We start from the raw sequence: 16,787 nt of genomic DNA on the forward strand, positions 1-16,787 counted from the left end.
TATTCCAAAAAATTGACACAAAAATCCTTGTGCCAGGGATGGTATGAGATAAGCCTTAGTGAATCTGTTGGACGAGGAAGTCCCCAAAGCTCACCCCCCCCCCCCCAATACAGAACTGTTGCTAAAGACACGAGACACTTCTGCTTCCAGGACATACAGAAAACACGTTAGAACTGAGCTGGAAACCTCCTCCTTGCCGCCTGTCTTTTACAGTGTCAGAAGGCATCATGCAGGTCACCAGAAAAGTCCTCAGCATTCTTTTCTGCTATGAATCCCGCGAGCTATAATACCAACCTTCTGGCCAACATGTGCCCACCGGTGCAGTATCTTAGTCAGAGTTACTATTGCTGTGATGAAACACCAAGACCAACCCTTACCCAGATCTAGCCAATGGACAGAACATTCTCCACAGTAGAGTGGAGAGTGGGTTATTACTTTCTCATATACTCTGGTGCCTCACCTTTGACCATGTCCCCTGGAGGGGGAGACCTGGTGGCACTCAGAGGAAAGACAGCAGATTACCAAGAAGAGACTTGATACCCTATGAGCATATACAGGGGGAGGTAATCCCCCTCAGGAACAGTCATAGGGGAGGGGAATAAGGGGAAAAGAGGAGGGAGGGAAGAATGGGAGGATACAAGGGATGGGATAACCATTGAGATGTAACAAGAATAAATTAATAAAGAAAAAAATTAAAAAAAAACAAAACAAAACACCAAGACCAAAAGCAAATTGGGGAGGAAAAAGCTTATTTGGCTTATGCTTCCAAATCACTGCTCATCACTGAAGAGAGGATAGGAAGTCAAACAGGGTGGGAACTTGAAGGCAGAAGCAGATGCAGAGGCCATGGAGGGTAGCTCAGCCGGTTTTTCTTATAAAACCTAGGACCACCAGCCCAGAGGTGGCCCCACCCACAATGGGCTGTGTACCATCCCACATCAATCAATAATTAAGAAAACACTCTATAGGCTCACTTACAGCCCAACCTGTGGAGGCATTTTCTCAATTAAGGTTCCCTCCTCTCAGATGACTCCAGCCTGTGTGAAAATTGAAACAAATTAGCTAGCACAGCTGTTTTGGGGGCAACCAACTGCTTCTAGTTGGCTGCAAGGCCCACTCCACAGAAATTCATGCCTGTACTTGTACTGTAAATGGCTGGAAAGGTCATAGGCCCCAGGAAAGGAACCTATTACTGTTGTTTTGGTAAGAGAACATAATGTTGAATTGCCTTCTAGATATTCCCACTTATATAAATTAATGCTATATCCTCAGTGTAGGTCAGAGAAACTTCTGTTTACAGTAGTTTTAAGTTAATGAAGAGATATGTGACTAGCCAATGTGCTAAGAACAACTGATGGCTGAGGGCTCAGCCTTACACAGGACATCAGCTAACACCACTCCAAAGCTCAGGGAACACTAAGGAAGAGAGGCTGAAAGAATGTTAGAGCTAGAATACGGGAAAATGATGTAAAACAGTCTTCAGGACACGACACGGCTATTACATCCACTACTCACAGAAGCAATGGCACGAGACTTGCGTAAGACTGGGCCCATTAGCATTCCTTCATGGACTGGGAAGAGACTCATAAACCCACCCCACTCTCAAGGAGCTATAGGAGTGGGGACGTCATATTCCTCTGTGGTGCAAGCCCTGGACAGCCACCCTTACTTAAGTAAATAACCACCCATCCATGCTCATGCAGACAAGCCTAATTAACTTTTTCCACAAAAGGGAAAAAGGAAGACATGAAAGTTGTTGGGAGGAAGAAGAGGCTCATTGGGAAGGGAAGAGATAAAAGAAGAGAAAAGGAGCAGGGGTAGAAATATCAAAGGTATATTACACATTCATGAAATTAAAGTTTTAAATCAAGAAATAACATTGCAAAAAAGATACAAGGCATACATAAATGCACAAACTAAAGATATAAAAAGTGTGACTTCATGGTCAGATATGGTGGTGTATGGCTTTACTCTCAGCACTTTGGAGGCAGAAATAGTTGGTTCTCTATGAGTTCATGGCCAGACTAGTCTACATAGTAAATTCCAGGATAGCCAGATGCACAAAGAGACCCTATCTCAGAACAACAACAAAGGCAAGCAAACAAAACTGTTTTTGTTTTCCCACATAAGCAAAAAGACTAAGAGGTTTCTTTTACCCTCAGCCATAGTCCTATGAAGAGTGTGGAAGGCACCTACTGGGAGCAGTGTTTCCAAGTGTGACCATGATTCCTACTAAAAGAACACTGTATATGAAAACTATCAGTAAGTACCAGAGCTATCAGGCACGTTTTTCAATTGCCTTACCACTTGGAGGTAATGGAAGGAAGCTTAGGGCCTGATCCCTGTTACCCATGCTGCCCTCGTTAACAGAAAGAACTCATCCTATAAGCCTCAATTTGAGCATACTCTTTCTCAACAGACGGCTCATTTCATCTCCCCACCCAGGAGATCACAGCCTTCTTAGAACTTCAACTCCACCACTGTCTTTGTAACTACAGTGTTAGACAGTTGTTAAACTGTCTTCCCGGGTGGACTGGACAACTGTTTTTTCTCTCTTCTCCTTCTCACTCCCCAGTTTCTGTAGGTTGGTCTACAGCTCAACTCAGTTACAAACTAAAGGGAAATGGCTCAGTGGTGGAGCCCTCGGGTAGGCCCTGGGTTCAATCCCTGGTGCTGGGGGTGCGGGGTGGAGGGTGCGATTAAACAAATCACCAAAGTCTGTAAACGCAGCACACTAAAACACCATCATGTGCCTGTCTTAAATTTCTTTGGGGAATATGATAAACCAGTAAAACAGATAAGTTGTCTTATCAAAGCAAGGTAAGTTACCACTTGGTTCTGAGAGTGCTGAGAATCAAACGCAGGGCCTCGTGGTGGGCAAGCTCTAATTCTTAGCTGTAGCCCCAGTTCACAAAACTTGCTTTTGGAGAAGGTCTCCTGTAGCTCAGGCATCTCTACAGGTGGGCTGCTGAAGCAGTTCAAGAGAGTGCTTTGCACCTCTCCTGGTCTGAAGGGTTATTCTGATCTAATAAGAACTCTGAGCTTTTAGAAATCAAACTGTCTTTAGGTACAAATTTACTAACTGAAGGTGTCAACTTATTACGGTCAAAAAAATGTGCCAGATTTACTCTTGGGCACAGAAATGTACACAGTACATTAAACTGAATGGAAAAATTGGAGCTTCTAAATAGAAGAAGCGACTAAGAATTACACACTTTTAGACAGCGAATTCCAGAAAGTTTCTGAAATCCTGAAAGCAAACATGTCAACTTTTATGCTCTATAAAACTGAAGAGACAACCAAAGCACGTTTGCAAATTAAGCTGCAGGCAACATGTACACAAATCACAACAGAAATCTTTCTTTCCTTTATTAAATGTGACCCTCCTGCCGTAGCGCTGCAATGCGGGCAAGCACTGCAATTACAGAAGAGCACCACCATGCCGGAGACAACAGGGGTTTTCACAAGATAAACTACTTTTGAATCTGAATTTAGCCAACACTGACAGAATTTGTGGAAGCTCTGTTTACATTTTGTACCTATGTTAAAAATCACTTTGGAACTAGGTTTGAGTTAACAAATATCTCTGTATCAGTTACAATGCTTTTCTTCATAAGCAAAACACTGAATGTAAAACATTCAGAGAGCTTCAAAATCTCAACCTAGGCTCTGTAACCCTGACTGACTACACCAGCTCCAACTACAGCAGAGCTGCTTACAAGTTTCTTGTGGAGAATGAACCATCGTCAAGGAGGCGAGAGTACAAAGTCTTCCCTGGAATCAGTGTTCCCGGACCTCTGTGCTGCCTCTCTTCCCATTCGCTACTTCACCAACTCTCTAAGAATAGCCTTTTATTTTCTGTCCCTGGGGCTTGCGATGTTGCGATACGTTCAAGAATTTTTCCCAGGGCAGTTTTCCTCCTGACACCCGCCTGGAAAGATTTTGGGGTACCTCTTTAATAAGTAATCTTGTTCAAACAGGGAAGCTTCCTTCATGTCACTCAATTCAAACACCCACTGTCTAAAATAAAACTATAGCAGGACAACACTGGCAAAGAACTACCGTATGCCCTCCCCTCCTCTTCAATTATTTCTTGTTCCTCAGTCACTCAGGAAGAGTTAAATATTCTTACCCTCATGCCCTCCCAGAAAGAGGATGCGCTAAATACACACAAGTATTATTGCGCTCCGAAAGCAAGTAGATTCTGGATTTTTTTTTTTTAAGGTAACGCGGTGAAGGATCCCAGGACAAGAAAAAGAACCACCCGAGGCTCCAAAAACTGAGCTGGGAGAGGAGGAGGAAGAGGCCATAGCAGAAGTTCAATAGGAGACTGGGACCCGCCGCCGTGGCTCCCTCACAGTCCTGGGGGGTGGGGTGGGGACACCGTGAGGTGACTTCCCCTCCCCACCCCCAGGGACAGCAGCGCCCAGCGGCCCGCGACAAAGGGGCCTGGCGCCGGGCGCTGGCGACCGCCGGGTAGGGAGACGGGGCCCCGAGGAGCGAGTCCGAGAGGATGGAGCGACCCAGGGGCACCGCGGCCGCGGTCCCTCCCTTCGGGGTCCCTCCGCGGCCCCGGCCCCGCCAGGCCTCGCTGCACACGCACCCGCCGCCCCTCACCTCACGCTGCGGGAGCCTCGGTCTCCACCGCAAGCCGAGCCTTCGCGCCCTCCAAGGGCCAAGCCATGTTTTCCTCCCGCCTCAGCTGGCTCAGCCGGCCGCTACGGAGAGCTTCGACTGACTCCCCGGCCAGCCGAGCACCGCACGTCACTTCCGATGGTGCAAGCTCCGCCCCCGCCGTGCTTGGGCGCCTTGCGATTGGCTGGCGCGGAAGGCCTACCTGAGGGGGGGGGGGCGGGGCGCAGGGGCGGGGCGCAGGGGTGGGGGCGGGGCATAGGGGCGGGGCGGGGCCTCGAGGCGGCAGCGGGGAGGTTAGGGGTTGGAGTGGTTGCCCCGGGGAATGGGTGGCTAGGCACGGCCTCCGGGCCTCTCGGGGAGGCGACCCTGGGATCCCCACCCCCTCCCCCGCCTCCCGGTCCCGCCTCGGGTTCCGAAGCGCCCTTTGTTCCCGGGCCCTTTCTCAGCACCGCGCACCGCCGACCTCTGGCCTGCGGCTGCCTCGTCTGAAAGCTTGGCCCCAGGCCGCCCGGAGGTGATTAGTTTGGATCGGAAGGCAGAAAAAGAACAGTCCAGACGAAACCTTTCGGTTCCCCTCCAGCTTTTAGGGAGCTCTCGGCGGACGCCCAGGTGCTTGGAAGTTTGCAATTAGCTCATCACGTGGCTGCCGCGGAGGGCTGTCTGCGTGCGGACGGCGGTTCTAGCGTTGGAGTTTGCTGACAGCCTTGCCCCGGCCAGGTGAGGAAGGAAGCCTGCCCGATAATAACAGCGCTCGGCCAGACATCACACTCAGGCCCCATAGTAATCATACCTTTCCAGTGAGCACCGAATGGAATTGTGCTTGTAAAGAGTTTAGCACTCTGCTGTCTCACTCAAAACTGTGAAGCAGATAGGAAAAGTATTCCCGTTTTACAGATTGCAAAAGAGGACAGTCGCTAACTATTGAAAGGAGTGGCAAAGTAAACTGGCAGGCCCTTGCTCGGGTTTTGGAATTTCGAAGCATATTCCCAACATTTCCCCCTTTCTTTTAGTAAGGGAGGAGAGACCTCTGATCCTTTATTTTAAATAAATATGTCTGCACTTCTGGAGACTGAATGAAGTTCTACTTTAAGGGGAAGCCGAGAGAGAGAATGTGTCTGTAAATCCAAGCTGAGGCTAATACAGGAGGTTGCTTAAGCCCAGCAGTTCAGGCAGGACTTGTCTCAGAATCAGTCAGTCAATCAATCAATCAATCTAGCCCAGTGCACCGTACTAGAATGTGTGAGGCTTGGTTTCAGTCTCCAGCACTAGCTAAGCAAAATAAAGGCTGTTCTATGGGGGAAGCCTAGGAGCAACAGCCGGTTGTACCACCTTTCCAACGCCTAGCTGCCCACCAGCCCCACCTTCCTCTCTGTGTCCTGGCATTTCCAAGCAAGCTTACACACCCCAGAAGAATGTCCCTTAGGAATCTGCTCAGCTCCACAGCATTGTCTGCTTTATCTTCTGATCAAAGGAAGAATTTATACACTTGGCAGCTCTTCCTCAACATTTAAAAATGGTGAGGAAAACGAGTTCTCTCAGGACTGGCTTCCTACCTTCTGCTGGAGAACAGAGTGTGCCTTTAGGAAAGAAAACACCAAGTCTTATGGAAAGATACCCCCCCCCCTTCTCTCTCTTTTTCCTTTCCTCCGGCCCTTCCCTCTCTCCCTCCCTCCCTCCCTCCCTATCTCTTCTGGGTCCTGGTAGCTGATTCCCTCCCTGGTTTGAGTCAAACAAACCCTTGTTGGAGTCCTCACTTTCTCGTTTATTATGGCTTCTGCATGGCCCTACTGGTAGGCTCTGATCGCCTAGAATTGAAAAGGCAAAGACTTAGGCGGCTTCCAAAAAAAGGGCAGCATTGCAAATTGTAGGTGTCAAGAAGCTGAGCTGGCAGCCCTCTTTTAGCCTTTCTCCTCTGGCTGTGGTACCTGACGATGGTTGTTAAACAGTGTGAACACAGCCCTGTGAAAGGAAGTGCAAACCCATGCTGCTGTCATTGCAAACCAGCCAGCAGCTACCCCCACCCCCACCCAACTGGCTTCAGTTTTAAGACTTGAAAATAGCAAAGACAAAAGAACTGAGCAGGTGGCTTTGCTTTAAACTGCCTCAACCTTAACTTTTCACAGAGAACTTCATGGCCCCACAAGTACCCCCAGACTTCTTCTAGTAACAAGTGGGAAGTGGGAACCCTTTCTCTTTTACCACATGTGAAAAGAATGGCTGACATTTGTTGAGCATTTCCTGAAACCAGGCCCTGCCCTTAAGTGCTTTGTACTACCTTACCGAAGCCCTCCCACGGCCTGAGTGAAAAGGGCGGCCATTGTTATACTCTTGATGTATAGCTGAATGCTTTGAGGACCAGAGAGAAAAGCAGCTTGCCCAGAGCCACACAGCAGTTAACATAGAGTCCAAACGCAGATCTTGCCACATTTGTCTCACTGCCCTTAAAATGTAACTGGAGAGCTTTAAAAGGCCGTGAATAACCTGCCATGGTGGTGCATACCTCAAAGCCCAGCAGACAGAGGCAAAAAGGATCACCAAGTTGGAAGCCCCCTTGTATGTACACACACACACACACAATGTGTGTGTGGGTGTGTGTTTCTGAGCACACTGGGCTATCTAGCAAGACCATTTATGAAACAACCAGGCCACTAGTAAGTAGTTCTGTTGCTTGCTCCTTCCATAATGCTATATTCCAACTATATAAGAGGACTCTACTGTGGGCTGTACTAAATTTTAAAGTTGTGGTCCTTTCTGGGCATAGTGACCCACACCTATAATCCCAGTACTTGGGAGGAGGTAGAGGCCGGAGTTCCTAGGCTACACAGTGAAACTCTGTCTCTAAAATTTAATTAGCTAGTTAATTAAGTTATTTTAAATTAAATTATTCAATTAATTGATTAAAACAAGGGTTGGAGATGTAGCTCAATGGTGTATCACTTGCCTCGTGTATATATAAGACTCCGAGTTCCAATCCTAGCTTTTTTTTTTTCCCCCCTCCAAGACAGGGTGTCTCTATGTAGCCTTGGCTGTCTTGAGACTTGCTCTATAGATCAGGCTAGTCTTGAACTTACAGAGATCCACCTGCCTCTGCCTCCCAAGTGCTGGGATTAAAGGCGTGTGCCACCACTGCCCGGCCCTAACTTTTTTTTTTAAGTTATGTCTATACTCCTCAGAAATCATCACCCATGGTGAATAACATGGACATGGATAAATGACACTCAGGATATTAAATTTGTATAAACAATAAAAGAATATGAAGTTCGTGAAGGGAATAAGAAATGTTTGCCTTAATCCAAGGGAAGAGTGTTGAGGGTGCGTGTGAGGAGAGGTACACTGAGCCCTTACCCTCTGTACAATATGTCAGACACAGCTCTGTGCAGAGCACACACTGGGCAACGAGACAGTGCTTCTCTTTCCTCGGAGCTTAGAGTACATGGGAGACAAACACTAAATCCCCAATTAGGCAGCCATATGCTCTCAGTTGTGGTGGCCAGTATGAAGGAAAATTCCAGCGCTCTTGCATTTAGGGTGGAGAGCAGGAAGGCCTTGTAATAGGAAGGAAGGAGGTCAGGCATGGCATGGCGGCCCACACCCGGAAGATGGAGCCAGGAGAGTTAGAAGTTCCATGCCAGCCTTGGCTACATAGCAAGACCAGCCTGCGTTACATGGGACGTGATCTCACAGTTTTGGTTGTGAGCCTAAGCCTTTAACTGCGGGACCATCTCTCCGGCCTGAGACCCTATCTCAAAACGTGGGAGGGGAGAGAAAGGCACTGAAGGAGGACAGAGAGAAGCCTGCACAAAGGGGGCCGTGTGCAACAAAGGGGGCCGTGTGCAACAAAGGGGGCCGTGTGCAACAAAGGGGGCCGTGTGCAGAGAGACCGAGGGAGCACGGCTCAGCAGAGGAACTGAAAGGCCAGCGTCATCGTTACAGGAACAAGAGGGAAGTGGCTTTTATTTCCCCGGTGAGTCAAACAGGCATCTCATGCTGGGTCTTGGAAACAGTGTTAAAAAAATTTAGGTCTCGCCAACTGGTAGTATACACCTGTAATCTCAACACTTGAGAAGTGGAGGCAGGAAGCTCATGAGTTTAAGGCCACCCTGGGTCTGTCTCAAAAACAAAACAAGCACCTCCCCCAAAATGGGGACTGGAGAGGGACTCAGTGGTTTATGAGTGTGTGTTCCTCTCCCAGAGGACGAGTTCAGTTCTCAGTACACATGTCAGACAGCTCCCAATTGCCTGTAATTCAAGCTCCAAGAAATCCCATACTTTTTTGGCCTCTTTGGGTGCCCATACACACACAGCATACACTCATGCAGAAACAATTTAATACTTTTTTAAAAAATGAAATGAAAAAATTTTAAAAACTAGCTAGGTATGGTAGTGCATGCCTTTGATCTCAACTCTAGGTGTCTTAGGGTTCAAGTAGCCTACATTGGGAATTAGAACAAATAATCTGTGCCGTGGACTTTGCATAAGACACAGTGAATGATACGCCGAGTAGGCCGGGCTCCTGGTTTTGGAGACAGCCCTGTTGGAGAGCGTGGCTTAGATGGGCAGCATGGGATGAGCATTAATAGAGATCTGTCCAACTAACTCTGGGATCTTGAGAGAGATGCCCAGGGAGGATGGAAGTTTGCTAGCTATCTGTGGCCTCCATGTTTGTTTATACCCCAGCTTAGCAGCTTAAAGGAACAAGACTCTCACAGCCTTATTTTCCCTGGGTCAGGGATGTAAGCATTGCTCAGATTTATACTTCAGCCATCAGTCTCATTTAATGGCTTAAATGGGGCGCGGGGGAGGAGACCATAACAAAGGTTACTTCATGAGGCAGTGAGAAGGCTCCTGCATAGTGCTGGCTTCCTCGGGATCTCTGCAAGGTTAAGGCCACTGGACTATCTAACAAGTTCTAGAAAGCTCAGGGATACGTATCAAGGCCAACATAGAGCATGTAAGTGTATGTACTTGCCAGCATGGCAGGAAGGCAACAACAAAACGAGCAAGAACAATGCAAAGCTTTCTCCCTGGGACACCCCTTTATCTGGCTGATGTCATAAGGTGCCACCCACGTTTAAGATGAGCCTTCCCGCGTCAAGTAACCTAACCAAGAAAATCCCTTACAGGGCCCGGAGAGCTGGCTCAGCCTTTAAGAGCACTTTTTGCTCTTGCAAAGTGTTACAGTAATGATTACTGTGCCACCACAACAGATCTGGTATAAAGGAGGTTTATTGTGGGAAGGGGGGAGGGGGAGAGGAGGAGGCCGCCTGTGAGAGAGAGGGTGGGGGAAGGAGGGAGGGAGAGAGAGAGAGAGAGGGTGGGGTTGGGGAGGAGAGTGGGGAGTCCTTATCTGACACACACCTGGCAGCTGTGACAAGTGATGACATCAGAGGTTGCTAGGCCCTTGTAAGGCAGGCTAGTGGGACCACCTGTACGCTAACATACACCATTTGCATCTTGCTATTGAGTGCATCTACCCTGTTATTGCTGCCATGGCCATCCTTTGCAGACACTGGAACCCACGGCCATCCTTTGCAGACACTGGAACCCACGGCCATCCTTTGCAGACACTGGAACCCACGGCCATCCTTTGCAGACACTGGAACCCAGCCTGAAGACGAATGGTTCCTCAAGACTCTTCTTGGCTTTCAGCGTGACGCTGCCCCTGCTGAAGCATCCAGTGTTGTAGACTGAGTGTCTCAGCGTCTACACTATGTTGTCGACCGCCCGAAAGCCAATCTAATAAATCACCTGTTATTTTAAAAGTTTTAGAAAACATTTTTATTATTGTGTGTATATGTGTGCCCATACATGTACAGTGCGTGTGTGGGGGTCAGAGGACAATGTATGGATCCTGGGGCTCAATTTAGGTTATCAAGCTTGGCAGCAAGTGCCTTTTCCCAATGAGCCTTCTCATTGGCCCAGATCTGCCCCCCTTTATTATAAAAGGGGGAGGGGAGAGAGAGGAGAGGTGCCCCAGAAAGGAGAGAAACCGAGTCAGAGAGCCAGAGTGGGGGAGGCAAACCCCCCTTAACACAAATATACACATATACTTATATACGTGTTACACACTATATATGTTATGTATATATACATGTTATACACATGCATGTGTATGTGTGTGTGTATATATATATTCTATTGATTCTGTTCATCTTGAGAACCCTGACTAATACACAGATGTCTATCAACAGGGAAATGGACTGCATCAGTTGTACTATGAAATAGAATGATATGACGTCATGTTAGGAGGATGCACTTATCAGCCTGGTGAGCTGGCTTATCACGTCAAGGTGCTGGTGAGCTGGCTTATCACGTCAAGGTGCTGGTGAGCTGGCTTATCACGTCAAGGTGCTGGTGAGCTGGCTTAGCACGTCAAGGTGCTGGTGAGCTGGCTTATCACGTCAAGGTGCTTCAAGCACAGGCCTGAAGATCTTGAGTTTTATCCCTGAAACCCATGTGAAGGGAGGGAGAGAAATGAATTTACAAAGTTGTTCTCTGATTTCTCACATGAGTAGTAGCATGTGCCAGACACACACACACACATACACACACACACACACACACACACACATTTTTTTTCACACACACATTTTTAAATTTTAAAGTCTGAGAGCTTGGTAATTGGGGCATGAAGTATATTTAGATTACAGTGCACATGTTTGGCTACAAGCTAAATGAGCAACAAAAATGAAGATAGAACAGGAACATTACAGGACTCTGCGTGCGAGGCCTGACACAAAGCTGCCGTGGGGTTTTTATCAGTCCTTCAAGGACTTGTGTCCAGGAGTTTCCAACAAAGGCCCAGTGTTAAATTCAGCTGAGTTCAATTGACTGCCAATTGGGGGCTAGGGCTGTGAGTTGTTGGTGGAGTGCTTACCATGCGTACACAAAGCCCTGTGGGAGAGGCCCTGCACCCCATAAACTAGGCATGGTGGCCCATTCCTGGAATCCCAGCTCTTCGGTTGCTACAACTTTAGGCACATGTGTATCCATGCACATCAATACATCATGCATGCATACATACACAAACTAATAACAAAAAAAGTATAAAGAAAAATTGAGTTCTAGCTTTCAACAGAAGAGAAACAGCTAGAGCAGCCAGGTACAGTGGCACAGGCCTGTAATCCCAGCACTTGGGGAGATGGAGGCAGGTGGATCGCTGTGAGTTTGAGGCCAGCCTGATCTACAAAGCAAGTCCAGGACAGCCAAGAGTACACAAGGAAACCCTGTTTTGAAAAACCAAAACCAAACCAAACCAAACCAACCAAACAAAGAAAAAAACAAGACACAACAAACAAAAACAAAAAGCCAGATAGAGCAAGGATGGGGCCAGCAGGAAGTAACCTGGGCAATGAGTGGAATTGGACAGGAAGAGATACAGAACTGGTGCATCAGGCAGAGGGAAGACGTTTGGAATTGCCCCCATTCAAATGTACCCCAGCAACAGGCTGGAGAGGCAGCTCAGTGGTTGAGAGTGCTTGTTCTTTCAGAGGACCCACATAGTAGCAGCAACGTAGTAGCTCACAATTACCCACAACTCCAGGTCCAGGGGCTCTTCTGACTTCCTGTAACATACATACATGCAGACAAAATGATCACACGTAAAATAAAATGAGTAGATATTTTAAAAATTTCAAAAATATTAGTGAGGTGTGTGTGTGTGTATGTGTGTGTGTGTGTGTGTGTGTGTGTGTGTGTGTGTGTGTGTGATTTTGTGGTACTGCTGTTCAAACCTAGGCAGAGCCTTAATCCTAGCACTTAGAAGGCCGAAGCAGGACTGCCATGAGTTCAAGGCTAGCCTGTGCTAAGCAAGCACCAGGCCAGCCTGAGCTAAATGTCAAACCCTGCTTTCATTAATGACAAAAAAAGTTCCTGAGACTTGTTCCTGCTAGGCAAATGTTCTAAGTCCTGAGCTAAAACTCTCAACGTTTGTAGACTTTTTCAAATGGCTGTATTAATGGAATTTACCCCATGTAATGGGTCCTAACTTTTAATGGGAAGGTACAGTCACTGTGGTTAACTGTAATCTTTCCATTTTCTGAAGACCTGATTCTGTTTCCATAGTTTAATCCTTAAAAACCTCCCATTAAAAAAAAATAATAACAATGGCGTTTTGCTTGCATGTTTGTTGGTGCACTGCTTGTATGCTTGGTTCCCAGACCAGAAGACGGCATCAGGCTCCTGTAACTGGGGTTGTAGTTGTGAGTCGCCGTGTGGGTGCTAGGAACAAAACTCAGGGCTTCCGGAAGAGCACCAGGGCTCTTACACGGTGAACCAGCTCTCTCACCCCATTACCTTTTTTTTAAAAATGTTTTCAAATAGCTTTATAACCATAGTTCCCTCCATCCAGTGAGTTCTGAGTGTTTAGCATATATATATTATATCATATATATATACACAGATTTCATTCACAGCCCAATTGTTTTTATTTTGAGATTGGGTGATGTAGCTCAGGCTGGCCTTGATGTCTTCTTGTAGCCATGGATGACCCTGAATTCCTGATCCTTCTGCCTCTACTACCCTGGTGCTGTGACTACAGGCCTGTGCCGCCACGCCCAGTTTTTATACAGTGCTGGAGTTCAAACGCAGGACCTCATATGCTAGGCAGGCACTCTACCACCTGAGCTTCCTGAACTTCCAACTCCGCCTCCCTAACGCTGGGATTGCAGCAGGCCCAGGCAAGCATCGCGTTTCTGTCATCAATCTTGATTCCCCTAGATGTGCTCACAACTTCTCTAAGAGTAGGAACCAAAGTTCAAAACATTTCCCTTCTCAGGCCTTCCTGGTTTAGCCTCTTGACTCAAAACCCTGCGTATACATGGGTCATCTCATCTCCCTTTTCCATTTTTAAAAAAAGATTATAAAAATTTATTATTTATACAGTATTCTGTCTGCAAGCCAGAAGAGGGCACCAGATGTCACTATAGATGGTTGTGAGCCACCATGTGGTTGACTGGGAATTGAACTCAGGACCTTTGGAAGAGCAATCAGTGTTCTTAACCCCTGAGCCATCTCTCCAGCCCTGTTCCTTTTCTATTTTAAACATGTGCTAACATGGAGACATGGAGGCCAGGCTCTCTTGACATCTTTTGTTTTATTCTTTATTTATGAATAAGTATAAGCCACATGTTTGCAGGTGCAGGTGGAGGCCAGTAAAGGGTGTCAGGTCCCCTGAGGCTCCGGCTGCGGGTGGATGTGAGCTGTCCGGTGTGGGCGCTTAGAGCAGAGCTCCGGTTCCCTGGGAGAGCAACAAGTGCCCTGAGCTGCTGGGCGGTTCCTCCGGGGTCCATCCTCTCTGGATCGTACCCGCATTCCAGCTAGCTTCGGCTCCTTCTCTGCCTCCTATTATAACAAAACTCAGGAATCGCCTGTGCTTGCTGGCGGCTTTCTCACCCTAGTGAGCCTCATCCCAGCCACATTCTGAAATACCTTTTTATTAAGACCTCATCTTTCTGGGCCACTTGGCAGCTTTTCATTTTGTGGCTCTGGAGGCTTCTAGGACCGCAGAGTCACCTAGGTTTTCCTGCCCTTCCTATTCCTCATACACTGGCTGGTTATTTCTGTTTTGTTTTTCAGTACTAGAGATTGAAGGGCAGCACAGATGCTGGAGTCGGCCAGTGGGCTAGCCCAGCTCTCCTTTGTGAAATGTTGGGACAGGGACTTTCTGTATGTCCCAGGTTGTCCTTGAATTCATGATTTCTCTTGCTTTGCTCTCTTGGGGAGCTGGGGTTGTATTTCATCACCATAGCAAACTTCTGCTCCCCCGTGTCCTTTGTCAGCCCCTTCCTTATCAAACCTTCGATGGTAGGTGCAGCTCTAACTGGGTGAGTCCATCAAGTCCCATGGGGCTTAAGTACCACTCCTGGATCAATGATGCTCAAACCTGTATAACCAGCCCCTAACATCTGAACTCCCCATGTTTGCATTCAGATGCTTCACAGTGCAGAACTCAGAAAAGGTGGGTGTAGTGGTACATGCCTGTAACCCCAGCACTCAGAAGAGCTGCTGTGAGTTTGAGATTGTTGGGAGCTCAAAGCCAGTTGGGCTACATGAGACCTAGTCTTAGAAACAGTGACAACAGAAGAGCTAGCCAAGCAAAACCCCAAATAAAATCTCACCTCTGGTTAAAACCGTCCAATAAACTGAGCGTGGCAGTGCCGAGGAAGGAGGATCGCTGTGAATTCCGGGCTAGCCTGGGCTACATGGCACGGCAGTCTCAAACAAAAAGAGAAACAAGACAAAATCTCCAGAAGGTTCCCACCCCACCTACAGTAGCACTCCCCTTTGCTCCCAAAGCCTTGTACAAACAGAGCAGGTTTACCTCTGACCGCAGCATCCCAGCCGGAGTGCCTGCCTCCCATGCTGCTAGAATAGACTGGTGTTGGTAGTTCCCTTGCCTGGAATGCTGTCCCCTTGAGTTTAGCTGGCTCCATGTTTATCCTTCAGATCTCTTCCTAAATGTCCCCTCCTGAGAACTGGCCCGACCACTCTGTCTGAAGCAGTGGATGAGTACCTATCACTTTAATCCTCTGGGAAGCATTGACAATTTCCTTATAGTTTTCTTTCAGTTGTTTTTCTTTCTACATGGGGAAGTAAACTCAGTGACAACAGGGACTTTGTCTTGTTCATTGCTAATTCCTCACTATTTAGGACAGTGCCTGGCACAGAGCACAAGCTGTTTGTTTGTGACGAAGTCTCACTTTCTAGCCAAGGATGGCCTGGGACTTAACTCTGTAACGCAGAGTGGCCTCAGATTCTCAGCAGTCCTCCTGCCTCCTCTGCCTCTGCCCCCTAAGTGCTGGGTTTACAGGCAAGAGGAACCATATTCAGTAAAAAGCTTAATATTTGAATGAATAAATGAAAGAAATTCTTTCCCCTAGTCCAAATCACAAAGCCTTACTTTGTAAGCCAGCGGTGAGAAGCATCTGTATTGAAATTGAAATGTTAAAGGAGAAAAATGGAATTGAGTTACTACATAAAGCATAAAATTAAGTTGGAAAATGTCTACTGTTTTTATGTGCTTTAGGAAAGGATATCAACTCTGTGCGTCATGAAAGTGGTATAATTGGGCCCATGGCTGCAACTGTAACAGTTGGGGAGTCTGAGGCAGGAGGATTCATAGTTCAAGGCCAGCCTGGCCTATGAAACAAACTCCTGTCTCAAAGAAGCAATGCAGGCACGAGGAGGAGGGGGAGGGGGCAGAGGAGGAGGACGAGGAAGAGAAAGAAGAGGAAGAGGAGGAGGAAGAGCTGGCAGACTGCTTCTGCAGCCTTATCAAGAACACTGCAGAATGTAGACAGCAGAGTGCACTGGCAGTTGACTTGCAGACAGCGTTCTTGTTTGGAGCCATCGCGAAGGCTTGTGGGTTGTTGGTGCGTGGCACCCTGCTTTTTCTGTCTGGCTAGGGAGACCATGCGAGGCTTAGGAGCTGGAAGAAGAAGAACAGGAACAATTACACTATTTGTGGGGAGGGAGGCTGCTCCATCAAAGGCAGTTTGCTTATGTTTCAGGCTTGGAAAGTGCTTTTACCTAATGAATGAGCCATCTCACTAGCCTCTGTTTTTGTTTGTTTATTTACTTAATTTGGTTTTGCTTTTTTGAGACAGCTTCCCTATGCTGCCTTGGCTGGGATTGGAACTCTAGGTACGCCAGGCTTGGGTTACACCAAAAGTCCTTGCCTGTTTATTTTTATGTACATGGGTGTTTTGCTTTCATGTATGTCTGTACCATGTATGTGCCTGGTACCCAAGGAGGCCAGAAAAGGACACTAGATTCTCCTAGAGCTAGAGTTACAGGTACTTGTTAGTCACTAAGTAGGTGCTAGGAATTGAATCAGGGTCCTTTTGAAGACTAGCCAGTGCTCTTAACTTCCGAACCATATCTACTATCTATCTATCATCTATCTATCTATCATCTATCTATCTATCTATCTATCTATCTATCCATCTATCTACCTTTTGTTTATTTATTTTGAGACAAGGTCTTAACCATGTAGTCCTGGCTGGCCTGGAACTCTCTATGTAAACCAGACCAGGCCGGCCTCGTCTCACATATATCCACCTGCCTCTGCCTCTGGAGGTTGGGATGGGAGGCATGTGCCACCACACCTGTTTTATATCATATTTTTAAAGGCATAGGATCTATGTCGTCTG

At 47.3% G+C, this 16,787-nt stretch overlaps 1 protein-coding gene across 2 annotated transcripts in view; it reads right to left on the reverse strand.

Moving 5' to 3' along the window:
- PIK3C2A (phosphatidylinositol-4-phosphate 3-kinase catalytic subunit type 2 alpha) overlaps positions 1–4,777 on the reverse strand; it is a 93,645-nt gene extending 88,868 nt beyond the window's left edge. The window contains exons 1-2 of one of the 2 annotated variants that reach the window (XM_084771561.1): positions 4,618–4,771; positions 979–1,037 (exon numbers count right to left, since the gene is read on the reverse strand). The gene's annotated coding sequence lies outside the window, so the exon portion shown is untranslated. Of the gene's footprint in view, positions 1–978; positions 1,038–4,617 lie in introns of both variants that reach the window. The other variant, XM_084771560.1, reaches the window with a different exon arrangement.
- Between the last annotated feature and the right edge of the window lie 12,010 nt (positions 4,778–16,787).

The sequence above is a fragment of the Acomys minous genome (assembly GCF_964271855.1).
Source record: "Acomys minous genome assembly, chromosome: 2".
NCBI classification, from domain to species: Eukaryota; Metazoa; Chordata; class Mammalia; order Rodentia; family Muridae; genus Acomys; species Acomys minous.